Source organism: Accipiter gentilis, chromosome 24, assembly GCF_929443795.1.
Source record: "Accipiter gentilis chromosome 24, bAccGen1.1, whole genome shotgun sequence".
NCBI lineage: Eukaryota > Metazoa > Chordata > Aves > Accipitriformes > Accipitridae > Astur > Astur gentilis.
This window is the reverse complement of record NC_064903.1, coordinates 2,083,839-2,097,908: the sequence shown is the minus strand read 5'-3', so window position 1 is coordinate 2,097,908 and position 14,070 is coordinate 2,083,839. Positions and strand designations below refer to the sequence as shown.

At 46.4% G+C, this 14,070-nt stretch overlaps 1 long non-coding RNA gene across 4 annotated transcripts; it reads left to right on the top strand.

Moving 5' to 3' along the window:
- The first annotated feature begins 1,994 nt into the window (after positions 1-1,994).
- On the top strand, positions 1,995-13,329 carry LOC126050217 (uncharacterized). 4 transcript variants are annotated; one of them, XR_007509463.1, is made up of 8 exons: positions 2,207-2,310; positions 2,635-2,920; positions 3,625-3,711; positions 6,949-7,087; positions 7,530-7,657; positions 8,249-8,408; positions 12,168-12,215; positions 12,537-13,329. It is a non-coding gene; the product is annotated as an uncharacterized LOC126050217 (long non-coding RNA). The 4 variants fall into 4 exon arrangements; XR_007509461.1 differs by having other exon boundaries at positions 12,168-13,329; XR_007509462.1 differs by lacking the exons at positions 2,207-2,310; positions 12,168-12,215; positions 12,537-13,329 and adding an exon at positions 1,995-2,177 and having other exon boundaries at positions 8,249-8,508.
- The last annotated feature ends 741 nt before the right edge of the window (positions 13,330-14,070 follow it).

Genomic DNA, 14,070 nt, shown 5'->3' with positions numbered 1-14,070 from the left:
CCAGCTGAGGATGGGGGAGTGATAGAACGGCTTTGGTGGGCACCTGGTGTTGAGCCAGGGTCAACCCATCACACAGCTACAGAAGCAACAGTGTGGTAGCATGCAATAATACCACAGTCTGCAGTGCTTGTAGCACAATATAATGGGACAAAAACAGTCCTACGCCACCTGATGCATTACTGAAAGATGGTTGTTTTCATTAAAAATCACTAAATGCCACTTTTGATATGCTTCTGTTATGCACCTGAGTCCACTTCTGACCAGCTCTGCAGAACAGCAAGCTCCTTTTTGTAGAGCAGGGTTTTCAACTTCAGAGCATGTTCATTTCTGCAAAGCTGCTGCCTGTGCTTTTTCCTGACGTAGAAAAACGCTTCTCAGATCAGCTGACTTCCTCGCAAGGACTGATAGCTGCTGCTGTTTTTCCCCAAGACAGGAACATTGTAGTTGCACATTTTTGCCATTTCCTCGACATCACCTCAGTGGCAAAAATCTCTTTGTCATCAACTTGATGTGTGAGCACATATCATATACACATGCCACTTGGCAATGCCTATAATTGAGGGACCTCTGGCTTCCACCGAGTGTAATTTTCTGCTTTCCCAAGGCAAGGATGTCTGCAGGTACCACCCTCCCGCTCCCCATGCTGAAAGCAACACCTAGGGGAATACAGTCTGCTCAAGTACAGTGTGCTGTGGAAAGTGTTTGTAGGCTTAAGTGCTTTGCCTCAGCTTCTCCTAGATCTCAAAAATATTGTATTTTGTAGGTACATAAAGTTATTTCTCTCTATATATACGTCTAATTTTCTATGTTATATACAGAGATGCTGGTGATCTTGTTAACCACCGTAGATGATAATAAGAGGGAGGACATTTATCCTTGGTGAGAGAAACAGGATTTCTCTTGTTTGGAGGTGGAGGCAGCTTTGAGTTAGAGCCGTGCCATGCTGCTTCTCTCTTCATTTGTTTACAATTTGCTGTTTAACTTCAGCCACGGTAGGTCATTTTAAAAGGCTTATTGTACACGTGCTTATCGCACAGTTCTCTCAATCTTCCACTGCCTACAAGAGGGACAGCACTTCATTCTTCCCTCTGTTCCCAACCTATTGCTTTTTGATACCTCTCTTAGATTCCTTCTGTACTGGGACGCTTGCCTCAAAGAAAATGACTAAAATTAACAGAACCGTACCGCTGGGTCAGGCAGCTTCTCCACGTCTTTGGAGGCTGACCCTGCAAAACCAGCTGGCAGGAGTGCTGGGGCCGGCTGTCGTGTCAGGGGAGCACGTTTCCAAACCCGAACAGTGACTGATGGTGACACTTCGCTTTGCTCAGAGGTGTGTCACTCTCTAACTGAAGCCTGGTTTCCTTTACGTTCATTCTCAGGGGTTTTTATTGTTGCTCAGTTTTTGGCGTTTTTTAACTTTAAGCGTGCTGCGCTACAGGGAGACACCTCCTTTCTGCTTTTACATCAGTTTTGGTAATTAAAGGTGGTAATTAAAAGCAGCTCTTCTCCTGCAGGCTGGAGTAACACCTTTCTATGTCTCGCAGGCCGTGCCTAAAAGCCAGGCTCTCCCTTACAGCACAGCACAGCGTCCTCTTCGGCTTTTCCCGATGCTTTTCTTTTTTTCGGCCTGCAGTTTTACCTTCGTGCCCCTCTGACACAGCTGTCTCCCACCCGCGGCTGAGGGGGCGGGGGGGGGGGGGCTGCATCCTCGCCTCCCCTCACCCCTTTCTTCAGCAAAAGATGCTGAAAAACTCCTTTTTCTCTAACAAACTCCCTTCTCTCTAAAAGGGGGAGGCGGCTCCCGTAAATCGTTTCCTAAGCACCTTTCGAAATTAATGTGCGGCTGACGGCACCGCGGCCTCGCCATGACCAGCCTGAGGGGAGGGAGGGATGAGGGAGGCGCCCCCCCCCCCCCCCAGTGCGCATGCGTGGGGGCGGCCGGCAGGGGGCGGTAGGGAGCCACCCGCCGCTCACGCATGCGCTTTGCGCGCCCCCTCCATGGCGGCGGCTCTCCGGTATCCCCGGGCCCTCACGGCCTGCACCGACCGCGGCGATGCCTCGCGGGCCGCTTCGGTCACGCTGCGGGGCACCGACAGCGCGGGGGGAGGGGGGAGGCCGCGCTGCCCGTCCGTGAGCACCGGCGAGCGGCGGAGCGTTACCGGCTCCCGCAGAAGGCGGTAAGCGGTGGGTGAGGGCAGTGCGCAGGCGCGAAGGCAGAACTGGCTGGGGCATGCGCAGTGCGGACGTCGCGCACCGGAAGCGCTGCGCCGCCATTTCCGGCTAGAGGTTCTTTGGCCTGTCAGCGGGACGGTGAGCGGGCGGCGGGGCCCGGGGCCGGGGCCGGGGCCTGTGGGGAGCCCTGACGGAGGGAACAGCGAAGCACCGGGCTCCGGTGAACGCCCGAAGTACCGGCCCTCGGCCTGGCGGGAGGCTGGAGCCTCGACGCTTTGCTGCGGCCTGCGGCAGCGCCGGGCGAAGCTGGGGTTTGGCTGCGCTCACTCGGGGGCGGCGAGGGGCGGAAGGCGGGGGGGGGGGGGGGGGGGGGGGGATCCGCGGCCGCCACGGGAGGTTTCCGAGCGGTTTATTGGGATGTAGGGCGAGCTAACTTTCCGCTTGATGTTTTTTACATAAAAGGTCGGATTTCCCCCTGCCCCCTTCAAAGCGTGGATGGCGACCGACAGGTTTCTGCGGGAAAAAGGCGCTGACAAGAAGGACCGGTTGGGCGAACGTCTGCCGGAGTAAAGACCCGCAGCCTGGGTCGAGCTCCCGGGCTTAGATCGGCTCACCCCGAGGGATTCCCTTTGTGCGGCCGCCCCGGGCGCAGAGGCGAGCGGGGGCGATGCATCTCCTCCTGACGCAGAGTTTTGCAGCCCCCGCGTCCTGACAGGACATGTCTTCACGGTGCCTTGCCGCTAGGAAGGTGCGTAAATGACGTCATCTCAGGCTCCGACTGCGGCTTTTTACGTTATATTTTGTCACGGCAGCAGTAGCCAGGATCACCGTGTTCAGCTTAAAGACTTGCAGTCACTTCTCACGTCTGTGTGTTTTGCGTGTTGTTCTTCTTGCAGAAATGTTTTCTATATTTATTCTCACCCTTTTCCCTCCCTACAGCTCCCAATTTTGTATAATTTTACACTCTCTAATTGCAACAAATAGCTGAACAAAGCAGTGATTAAAATCAAACTTAAGTATCTCATCACGCAGCCACGACCCTCTAGAAGAGAAACAGACGCCCTAGGCTGGTTTGTTAATCTTTCTGCAATGGCTCTGGGGAAATCCAAATGAAATCTCACATTTTTCATATTAGTCCTGCAGATTAAGTACTTTGAAAGCTCAGCTTCAAAATAAGAAAAAAGTTCTCTTCGTTTGTAACAAGAGCAAGCTGACAGCAGGTCCAGTGGAAAACTGGTGTACAGTTTCACATCGGTAATTTTGTTAGTTTTTCTCACAATTGTTGTAATCCTTTTCCTTGGTTGTATTTCATGTAGAGAGATATATATATATATACACACACGGCAATGCATGGTACAGATGTGAGCTGTTATCTGGTAAACAAGTAAGGGTCTTATTATTTGTAAAGTAATTTTATTTCTTTTTTTTTGGTGGTGCTGCCACTGTTCCTAGCCAAAATTTTTGCATCGGGTTATAGGACAACAGAAGAAAGGGTCCGTGTGGTCACAGCTGCTACCAAAACATGAAACAGAGTTCATGGTAAGTGGATTTTTCAGAGGCTGGGGATGCAGGGGCAAGGGGTGGGGTTACATTTCATGAAAGAAATTAGTATATAGAAAAAAATGTGTTGCTTAGTCAAGAGTTTTGGGGTTTTGTCTGTTTTTGGAGTGGGTGCACTGCCTAGTGAATTGCTCTTGTGAAGATTTCAGTGCTAGAAAATGTACAGGTATTTCTGTAGTTGTTCCTGTACATTTTACAGTTAAATCCCACTGACATCACAGTCATGACAGCGTTGTCCCTGTCTCTATTTTGCCTGTATTTCCCTACAAGCTTGGCACCACAACATTTCTTCAGCCTGCATTTCTACCCCCACCCAGTAGTTTCAAGATGTTTGCGACAGAATAACACGATTTCTGATTTCAGTTGCATCTTTACCTTGTTTAGTCTAATGTTTAATGTACTTGCTTTCTCTTTTCCTGTGGATTTTGTTGCAGAGTAGGGATAGGGGATATGCTGGTAGGCTCGGGCTGTAACACATGGTACGGGAGGTGTCTGGTGAGTGCAGCGAGTTCTGGCACTGCATTTTGTTAGATCCCTTACAGCACAGTTTTTATTTTTGGGAACGTCTGGCTTGTGCATTGTCTTGCTTCACTGAAGCGTTTTCTTTACAGGCTACAGCTACCATGTGGCCTTGCAGGGTGGGTGAAAGCCAATTCTAACAGCGAAGTAAAACCGTAAGCAACAGCGAATGGAAATGGGGAGGGACGAGTTCCACCAGTCACAGCAATGGCTGTATGACATTTCTTGGAGGAGTGGTCCTGGAGGACCATGAACTGAAAGGCTCTGCCCTGTGAATTCCTACTGAAAAGTGAAAAATATATTGGGCTAATCTTTTGGAAGGTGTAAATGCTTAAAGATGTTTGGTCTCCCAAGAGGAAAGAGATTGTTAGATCATGCAGTGTCATCTTTTTCACTTGAAAGAAGAGCTAAAATAATCCGAAGTGAATTTGTCTTAACCAGTTTAGCTTGCGGGGCTGTCTGAGGGGGAATTGCACAATAGCTTTCTTGACCTTCAGGAGGGGTAACTGAAAGCATCGCCACTTCTGGGTGAAAAATCTCAGTTGAGGGAAGGCACAAAAAAGAGGCTAAAGTTGTGCTGATGCCAGTTGTGACTTTGCCGGAACAGGTTTAGTTGAGGAACGTGGAGAGGGGCAGCTGCTTAGGTGTTTTGGACTGCGATTCAGTTTGCGTTCCAGAGCTTGGAGACAGCACTAGGAGAAGGGGAGTAACTCGAGTGGCTGTGGTGAAACCCTGACCAAAATCACCTCTAATGGGCAGAAGCTGGTGGTGGTCTAACCTACAGGACTGTGATAATCCTGGAAAGAATCGCTCACTGGAGGAGCCTCTCTGGCTTAGCTTGGTGTCCTGGTTTCAGCTGGGATAGAGTTAACTGTCTTCCTAGTAGCTGGTACAGTGCTATGTTTTGAGTTCAGTATGTGAAGAATGTTGATAACACTGATGTTTTCAGTTGTTGCTCAGTAGTGTTTAGATTAAAGTCAAGGATTTTTCAGCTTCTCATGCCCAGGCAGCAAGAAAGCTGGAGGGGCACAAGAAGTTGGCACAGGACACAACCAGGGCACCTGACCCAAACTGGCCAACAGGGTATTCCATACCATGGGATGTCCCGTCCAGTATAGGAACTGGGGAGGGGTGGGGGGGGAGAATCGCCCCTTGGGGACTGACTGGGTGTCGGTCGGTGGGTGGTGAGCAATTGCCCTGCACATTGTTTGTGCATTCCAATCCTTTTATTACTACTGTTGTCATTTTATTAGTGTTATCATTGTTGGTTTCTTCTTTTCTGTTCTATTGAACCGTTTTTGTCTCAACCCATGAGTTTTACTACTTTTTCCTGATTTTCTCCCCCATCCCACTGGATGGGGGGGGGGGGGAGTGAGTGAGCAGCTGCCTGGTGCTTAGTTGCTGGCTGGGGTTAAATGACGACACTGGGTAAATGAAAAGAGCTGCTTCAAGCTGTGATTTACCTGTGGGGTTGCACATTGGATGAGCTTCCCTAAATCGCTGCCGTTTGTGCCCTTACTGGTTTTTGCCCACTTTCTGGCACACGCTATTAGACTCATCAGATTTCCCAGGGCAGTTGCAGTGTGAGAGGAGGAGTAATGAGTGTGAATATTGTATTGATTTAAAGCTAAATGTACATCTGTGAGCTAAAGCAGAGAGATTTGGCATCCCCGTTTGCATTCAGAGCCCTACAAGCTCATTAACAGTTTGACCGCTTGCTCGTGTAATTCCTGTCAGGTTTTAGAAAGGATTTTGTAATCATTGTCTTCAAAGTGGAAGATAAGAAAGGACTGTTGCAGAAGACAGAAATGCAATTACAGCTGAGAATCTGAAAAGAGCAAAGCCTTAGCATGGGAGACAGACTGCATAACTTGAAAAGCAAAGGCAAGGTCTAGCTTTCAAAATAAAGCTAAAAATAGAAGGGGAAATCTCAGCATGAAGCCGGAGGATCCTATCTTACAAGACTCTTTCTTGTGCAAACACATCTAATCCTTCATTGATTTTTCTCTCCCCCCCCCCCCCCACACACACACACATACTGCATGATCATTTTAGGTGTTTACAGACAAAACTTAAAACAAGAAAGCTGAAAAGTGGATTACACAGAGACTACGCAGCAGTTTGACATGAAAAGCGAGAGAGGAGCTCTCAAGAAAGAGCCTTCCTTTTCTGTCAGCTTGAGTTTTATGCACAGCTATATGACATCCAAATATTCTTAGAAAATACTGAACTAAGCAGTTTGGCAGGGCATTAACTTTGCCTTTCAGGCTGACTGGTGATCAGCCCTGAGTCCAGATACAAATTGACACTTAATAGAGGTGGACTTCAGTAACTAGCTGAACGCAGCCTCGCACTTGGTCCAAGGGATGGAATTAAGATGCAGATGAGCTGCATTAGCATGCTGTTGTTTGAAGCTTTCAGGACCTTTTGAAAGTATTTTACTTCTCCTTTTTGGTTTATCATAATGTCCATGCAGCAAATCCCTTTGAGGTTGTTAAACTTCTGTGTTAGAATTTCATTCCAGTTTAATGAGCACCATCAGTTACCAGACTCTCAAGACTGCATGCAGTCACAGAACTACAAATATTTAAAGACATGCACTTCAAAAAGCAGTGGGGGTCAATGGAACTCCGTGAGACTCTCTCAAATCTGTTTCTCTCAAACTTTGTACTTTTTGCTTTATTTGCTTCCTCATAGGGTGTCTGTCACCTGCCAAATAAAGAAGATGGAACAGCCTATCCATAGCACATCTGACAAGTACACTAGATCTCCGCTACACCCCAAGCATTTGGTTGAAGATGGGCATTCAGGCGTCTCTTCCCATGCACAGAACACGGTATTGAATCGGTACCCAGCCCCTTTGTGCTGTAGGGAAGCCATTGTACAGCTGCTGATATCTGCAGCGGGTTGTTGTGGCAAGAATGCCGTATCTCAGCTCACAACTGCAAAACAGGCTCCTTTATGTCCACTTCCAGAATTACGAGCTGCTTTATCATGCTACTCTGATGCTTTTACGTTAGCTCTGAGCAGGCCTGCTAGCACCATAACCACCAGTTGAACACCCGTAACTCATAGGCCAAGGCAGTTGCGTGGTACTTTCCATTGATATGTGTTACAGCCTAGCATCAGGCTTCTGGGAAAATAAATTTACAGAATTCTGAATCTGTGCACTTCACAGGCAGTAAATCGAGAAGAATGGCTGAGTGGCTGAATTCCAAATGGCTTCTAACTTCATATTTGTCTTCCGTGTATTTTTTTTCCTCTCTCTTTTATTCCAGGCTCACCCCCTAGAGAAAAGTATTACTGCAGTGTACCATATTTCACAAGCAGTGATACATTCAATACGAACATGAGAATTCATGCTGTGGAAATGGGCTTCACAATCAACATGCCCTGGGCATGACAGGTCAGTTCATCCCTTTGTGCAGGGTGTTTTTTCTAGTTACATCCTCTGTGTGATCCTCTTCTTAAATTCCTCTCTTGGTGTATTCAAAATGCTTCTGGCAGTACTGTAGTTCACTGAAGTTTTTCGTTGTCTCCTGACACTGGCTGCCACTGGAGCAAGGGGAGACAGCCCATTTACCTGCAAGCAGCACTGGCACAAAGAAATTGCCTCTTCAGCCCACCTCACCTATTTTGGAGAGTTTTACCTTTAGCCTGCGAATTGGGTCTTTTTAAAGAGTGAGTGCTATGCACAATGCACTGTTTTCCTGTTCTTTTAAACAACCTTCGGTTAGGTTGGGGGCAGGGGGAGGAGGGGAGGGCTGGCTGTCTTATTTCTCTTGTTTTAAAATTGCATATAGCTCCAAAGGTAATTAGGCATCTTACTTCTTTGGCACAAATAGTTATTAATACTTACATACCTTTGTGCCTGGATGAGAAGGTCTGTGGTTTCTGCACAGATCTGTTCTACTTAGAGCAGTCTGTCTTAATTGTGGCAGCTCGGGGTGGTACCAAACTTCTACCTTTTGAAATCTCACCTGTAACATACTTGCAGGCAATGCGGGAGGGCCCTTCCAGTAGACTGTGAAGACAGCACGTGTGACTACGTCCACTGAAGTACCTGCAGCCACAGGACGAGAGCGAATACCTGCTTGCCTGCATGTCACCTAGTGACACTCACATAGTCTTCTACAAACAACCAGACTTGAGCGCAAGTGTGTATTCATTCCTTAAACATTACCAGAAGCATACATAAACTGATGTAAGCCCACGGTGCCAGGGTAGCACATGAAGACTAAATCTTGTGTTACCTCATTTTTCTGTCTCTCTCTTACATAAAAGCATTTAAATCAGGTGAAAACATTTAGTGTGCCAAGAAAAACCTGTAGTGAAGGCAGTATGGTAGTCAGAGCCCTTGGAGGAAAGTACCTTGTCATTTGCTTGAGCTCTCAGTACAAGTTTTATCGGACAACAGCAGTACCTTCATGGTTTTGTCTCTGTGTGAACACCCCCTTACTGCTTAATATAAAACCCAGCGCAGTCTGTCAAGAAAATAGTGTAGCTAGATCTCTTTTGGCAATTGATTGTGTGTAACAGTCTTAAAAGCAAGAGGTTGAAAGTCCAGAGAAGTATGATTGCTTGTTCAGTGGTTGCCCATTTTCTCAGGAGGTAGCATTGTTACTTCTATACAGTCCCTGAGCTGCACTTTTTTATAGCTTTAGAGCCTTTTGGATTAGTCAAGTGAAAGTTTTGCCAATAAAGCTTCTAGGATTAAAAACTTGAGTATACAATGTACAGAATCTGTGTAGCAGAAGGCACTTTATAAATAACAATAGCTCAGAGTAGGTGCTAGTAGTAAATGAATGCTGGCATTGCACAGTTAAATTATAAACTTACTTGGTTCCAAAACTTGACACAAGTTTCTCTCCTATAAGAATATCAGGGAATTAGATTTTACCAGAATAATCTGACTTTGTACATTTTTCTTTGAAAATGTGCTTTAAAAACAGGAGGTGTACAGAAGAAAGGGGAATGGGGAAGAAAGAACATACTTTATTCTACTCCCCCTTCAAAAATAAGATGACAGCTGTCTAGTAGCAGCAGCTTGTAATAGTGATATGCGAAATAATGTATTGCAACTTTCCACCAACTGCTAAAACAGCATAGTGCTTTTCCTAAATTTGGCAAAGAGCCTTGCTTGCCTGCTGTTTCACAGCTAATCACACCTTTAATTTTTTCTGCTTAATGGGGACATCAAAGAGTTCAGCAAGAGAAACGAAGAGGTGAAATGCCTCTGAATTCCCATGGCAAAGGTGGACCGTGGCACACTGTTACAGAATGCAAAGTCATTGTCACAGCTGCTACTGAAATATATTTTGCATTAATGTAAAATGAATGTACCACGGAGTCAGACAAAGCCACAGAGCTCTACAATTTCAGGTTCAAGGTCTGACAAGGATGTTGTACTAGAAACTTGAAATGAGCAAATATAAAACAAAGGTGGGGTGGACGTTTTCTTCACATCTTTTGCAGTCTGAAAAGGAAGACATGTAAAACTATTCTGTGTGTCTGTGTCAGCTCTTAAAAGCCTTAAATAATGGAGAAAAAAAGAGGCTTAAAGCTTAAAAAAGCTTAAAAGCCTGAAATCCTCTGGGGCAATCACTTCCATTCCAACGCCATTAAATAATTAAGGGTCATTTTGCCAGAGTGAAAAATGTTGAAGTATTTTGTACCATTTCTGCTTTTTAAATTAAACTAGTAGTAATTTAGCTTACTTGCCTAAGGAGAAGGGAGAGGACTCTACTAGCAGTCTACCAGCCTATTACTTACTGCATATCATTTAAGTTTGTAAATTAAAATAACCCCATGCACCAGTACCTGCTGTGGCTGACCAGCTGGAAGGCAGTTTTGCAGAGGTCCTGGGGGTCCTGGTAGATACCAGCCATGGGCCAGGAATGTGCCCTTGCAGCAAAGACAGCCAACAGGCTGCATTGAGGGGTTGACAGCATGTCCAGGGAGTTGATCAGCACTGGTGAGATGCCTGGAGTGCTGTGTCCAGGTCTGGGCTCCCCAGTGTGAGAAAGACAGGGACAGACCGGTGAAATCCAGTGAAGGGCCACTAAGATGTCAAGTGGCTGGTGCATCTGTCATACTAGCAGAGTCTGAGAGCTGGGGCTGTTTAGCCTGGAGAAGAGAAAGCTCAGGGAGGAATCTCAGTGTGTATAAATACCTGCTGTTCAGATCAAAGATGAATCCAGACTCTTCAGAGCAGTGCCTAGTAAAACAAAAAGTAGTAGACACAAGCTGAAATACAGAAATTGTCACTTAAAAATTAAAAAACCATAGTGAGGGTGATCAAGCAGTGCAACAGGATGCCCAGAAAGGTTGTGGAACATCCTTGGAGATAACACCAGCTGGACACAGCTGTGGACAACCTGCTCTAGGTGACCTTGCTGTGAGCAGGGTGGGTATACTGGACAGTCTCAAGGTCCCTTCCAACCTCAGCAGTTCTGCAACAAGCACAGGGTAGTTGGGTGTTGTCTGTCTTAGAAACATCTTTTCAGCTGTCATTTGCCATCTGTGGAAAAGATTTTCATCTGCTGTGTGGACACTTTTTATCCAGCATCCAAGAAGCTAGTCTTTGTTTACTGGCTTAACTTCTGTTATATTGCATACACTGCATGTATGTGGAAATCCTCCTCAATTGTAAAGAGATTGTTTTCTGCCTCAGCTGTCCTAGCTGCTACATTCACTGCTTTAGAAGCAGCCTGCTTTTCTTCCCAGTAACGTATCTGCTAATGTCTTCGATACAGAGTTCACACAGCTGAAACTGGCTGCAACAACTGCTGTATCTGTTGCAGCTTTTAAACCCTTAAGAACATATGCCTTTAGCCTACCAGTGCAGATTGTCTTTCAGACAATCAGCCCTGTCTTTCCTCCCTGCACTCTTACATACTTTGTAGCTGCATATTCTTTTCTCCAGTTCCCTAGAATGGTTTTCTTTACTTACATATCTGTTTCCACCAAACTTGTTGGATCAATGGCTTTGTAAGCAATGTAGGTAACAGCCTGTAGTTGTTGGGTCCTCCCAAGAGCCTTGTGTCTCAAGAAAGGCATTCCTCAAGCAGAAGGCAGTCTGTTCTTTCATCTAAAAGTGACTGCTTGCATTCCTTCAGTTGCTGTTACAGGGAACATGCAATTACCCCATTCTTCATAACGGGGTCTAGAAAAAACGTTCTCATTGCGCGTGACAATGTGGAGCTTCCATTCACAGACGTTCTTGCCAGGAACCACCTTTCCTCTGTTTACAAAAGAAAGGAAACACCTTCCCAAGTCAATACAGAACAGCGCTGTGAATGTACCTCGAAGGCTGATGTACTGTCACAAGGAGGCACGGGAGAGCAGTAAATAGCCAAAGTGTTCCAGATATATCAGGGTGGGAGGAGGAGGACTAGCACCGACCTTCCCTAGAAGGTAGCAAGAAAGTCCTGGGAGTCTCTATGCTAAATGTTCTTGATACTGTGTCCTGGTAGGCTGAAATACTTTTAAGGTGTATCACACACCCCTTTGGGATGTTACCTTTACTGTTTCGAGATCTTAAAAAGAATTATCTTGGTTCTGGGATTGGTTTGTTCCTTTTGCATTTGAAGCATCCTTTTCAGCCATCCTTTCTTCAGCTGGGGGAGCTTCTGCAGCCTGGCTACAGACTTCTGGTGCAAAAGGAACAGCAGAGCTACAGCATAGCATTGGTGGAGGGCTTCATGTAGATGTGCCTGTTTGGAGAAAACTAAAATTGCAGTGCCTAGGCAGAAAAAACAACCTATTCCATGCCTACCCTTTCTGATACTCTCAAATATTCAGAGATCCATTCCTGCATAAATTTTAAAGACAGAAGTCAATTCTTGGCAAAGATCACAGATGCTATTTTTGATGTAAGACAATTTTTTTCCCCTTCCTGTTTTTTTTTTTTTTAGGACATCAAGCCTTGATCTGAAAGCTTCAGCTGATGAGCAATAAGCTAGGTAACTTATCAATTATTTTCAAAAAAGCACCTGATTTAAATATATAGAATTGTCTAATGCAGGCTTTTAAACAGACAGTTACTTGATCTAGCAGCAACAACCCTGCCCCTGAAGACATCTAAGACAAGAGACTGCAACAGACTGCCCCTCTTCTCTTGGTTAACCAGTCTTCTCCTGGTTAAGAGATTCATCTTTTGAGTTGCTGCAGGCATTCTTCCCTCTCGGAACTTCAGACTGCTCTGCTAGCTGTCTCCTCTGGTCCGTTTTTAGTTCTCTGTATCCTATTTGATGGATAGACACTGAATGAGACATTTGTTACAGGTGCTGTCCTGAGTTACTCAAGATATATTCCAATTATCTTCATCTCCATTGTGAGAAGATGACTCCTGCAGTGGTGAAGCTCTTGCCAAGCTATTTTCTCTCCTTACTTGTAGACCCTTTCAGTGTGGCAACACACTGTGACCCCCTCCCATTGTGTGACCCACATTCTCCCCCTAGATTTGCTGTAGTACCATCAAATGGAGAGCTCCAAGTTTCATTGGGCTTACAGTACCCAGAAGCCCAGCCCGATTAATTCACGTATCTCTACCATTCCTAGAGTAAGCTTGCCTCTTCATCTGAAAACCTGACTGCTCTGATTTTAGAGCTCCTTTTAAATCACTTCAAAAGGCATGGAGTATTTTGGACTTGAGAGCAGATCCCATTACTGATTATCTCTGGGACAGCAGTTCCATTCTTAAGAAGCTACCAACCAGTTGATTTTAATTCAATTTGTACAGATCATCAAAGTGGGATGTGTTGCTATTTGAATAGCACATGGGAGTAAGCCAAATGCATTACAGCAAGTGCAAGCTTGACATGGATTATGTCCCATGATTATGGGACCATTCTTTAGTTTGCTAACAGTTAGGCTGTCAGCCTTTACAGGGGCACAGAGTGGTTTGCACATGGATTGTGATCAGGCTACTCATCCTGTACTGACTTCAGTCAAAATTGACACACAACTGATTTTCACTCTTCTCCATCCTGAGCTACAGAACTACCATGTTTGTACTTGTTCTTATGCAACAAAGATTGATCATTAGTAATACAGGCTACAGATTGACACTCTTCATTTCTTGGTTCTGTATTTCTTAGCAAGAGAAATACTGTCTGTGAATGTTCCCCATTCAGGCAGTGGTGGGCAACATGACAATTTACTTGGTAGTGCCTGAAGTCTTCTTCATAGTTTAGACATTTAGCTACTATTTTATGTTGCTCACCGCTTAATATTGAAGACAGAGAACTGCACATATCTAGAACCCTGTATGGCTCTTGACTGTCATGTAAGTAGCATCATCAAAAAAACCAACAGCAGGAACTTACCACGTTTACAGACATCCCTTGGCCAGCACCTACCACCTCACCCACCCACACCTTCTCCGCAATCCTCAAGACAGGGCACGGAAACCCTCTTTCACCGTGGGACTTGGGGCAGGCTATGCTGGGACAGCAGGAACAACCCCCTGCCCCGTCCCTCCCCTCGGGCTGCCACAGGAGACCTCGGTCCCCCATTCCCCTCTGACCCCCGCCCAACTGAGGGGGGGGGGGGGGGTCTGGTGTCCCCCAAGGACACACCGACCTCCACGGGCTCCTCCTGTGAGGCCACCAGCAGCCCTCAGACAGGGATCCCTCCAGAACATGAGGGCCCGCAGCAGCTGCTCCCTCAGTACCACCACCCCGAACCGCACCGTACAGCCGGGGGGAGCGGCTGGAAGAGGCCCAGCACAGCCGAGAGGAGCCGGACAGGAGCCCAGGCCGAGCCCCACTCCCCCCGCAACTCCGTCCCCTCTGAGGGAAAACCCGCCGCCCTTAT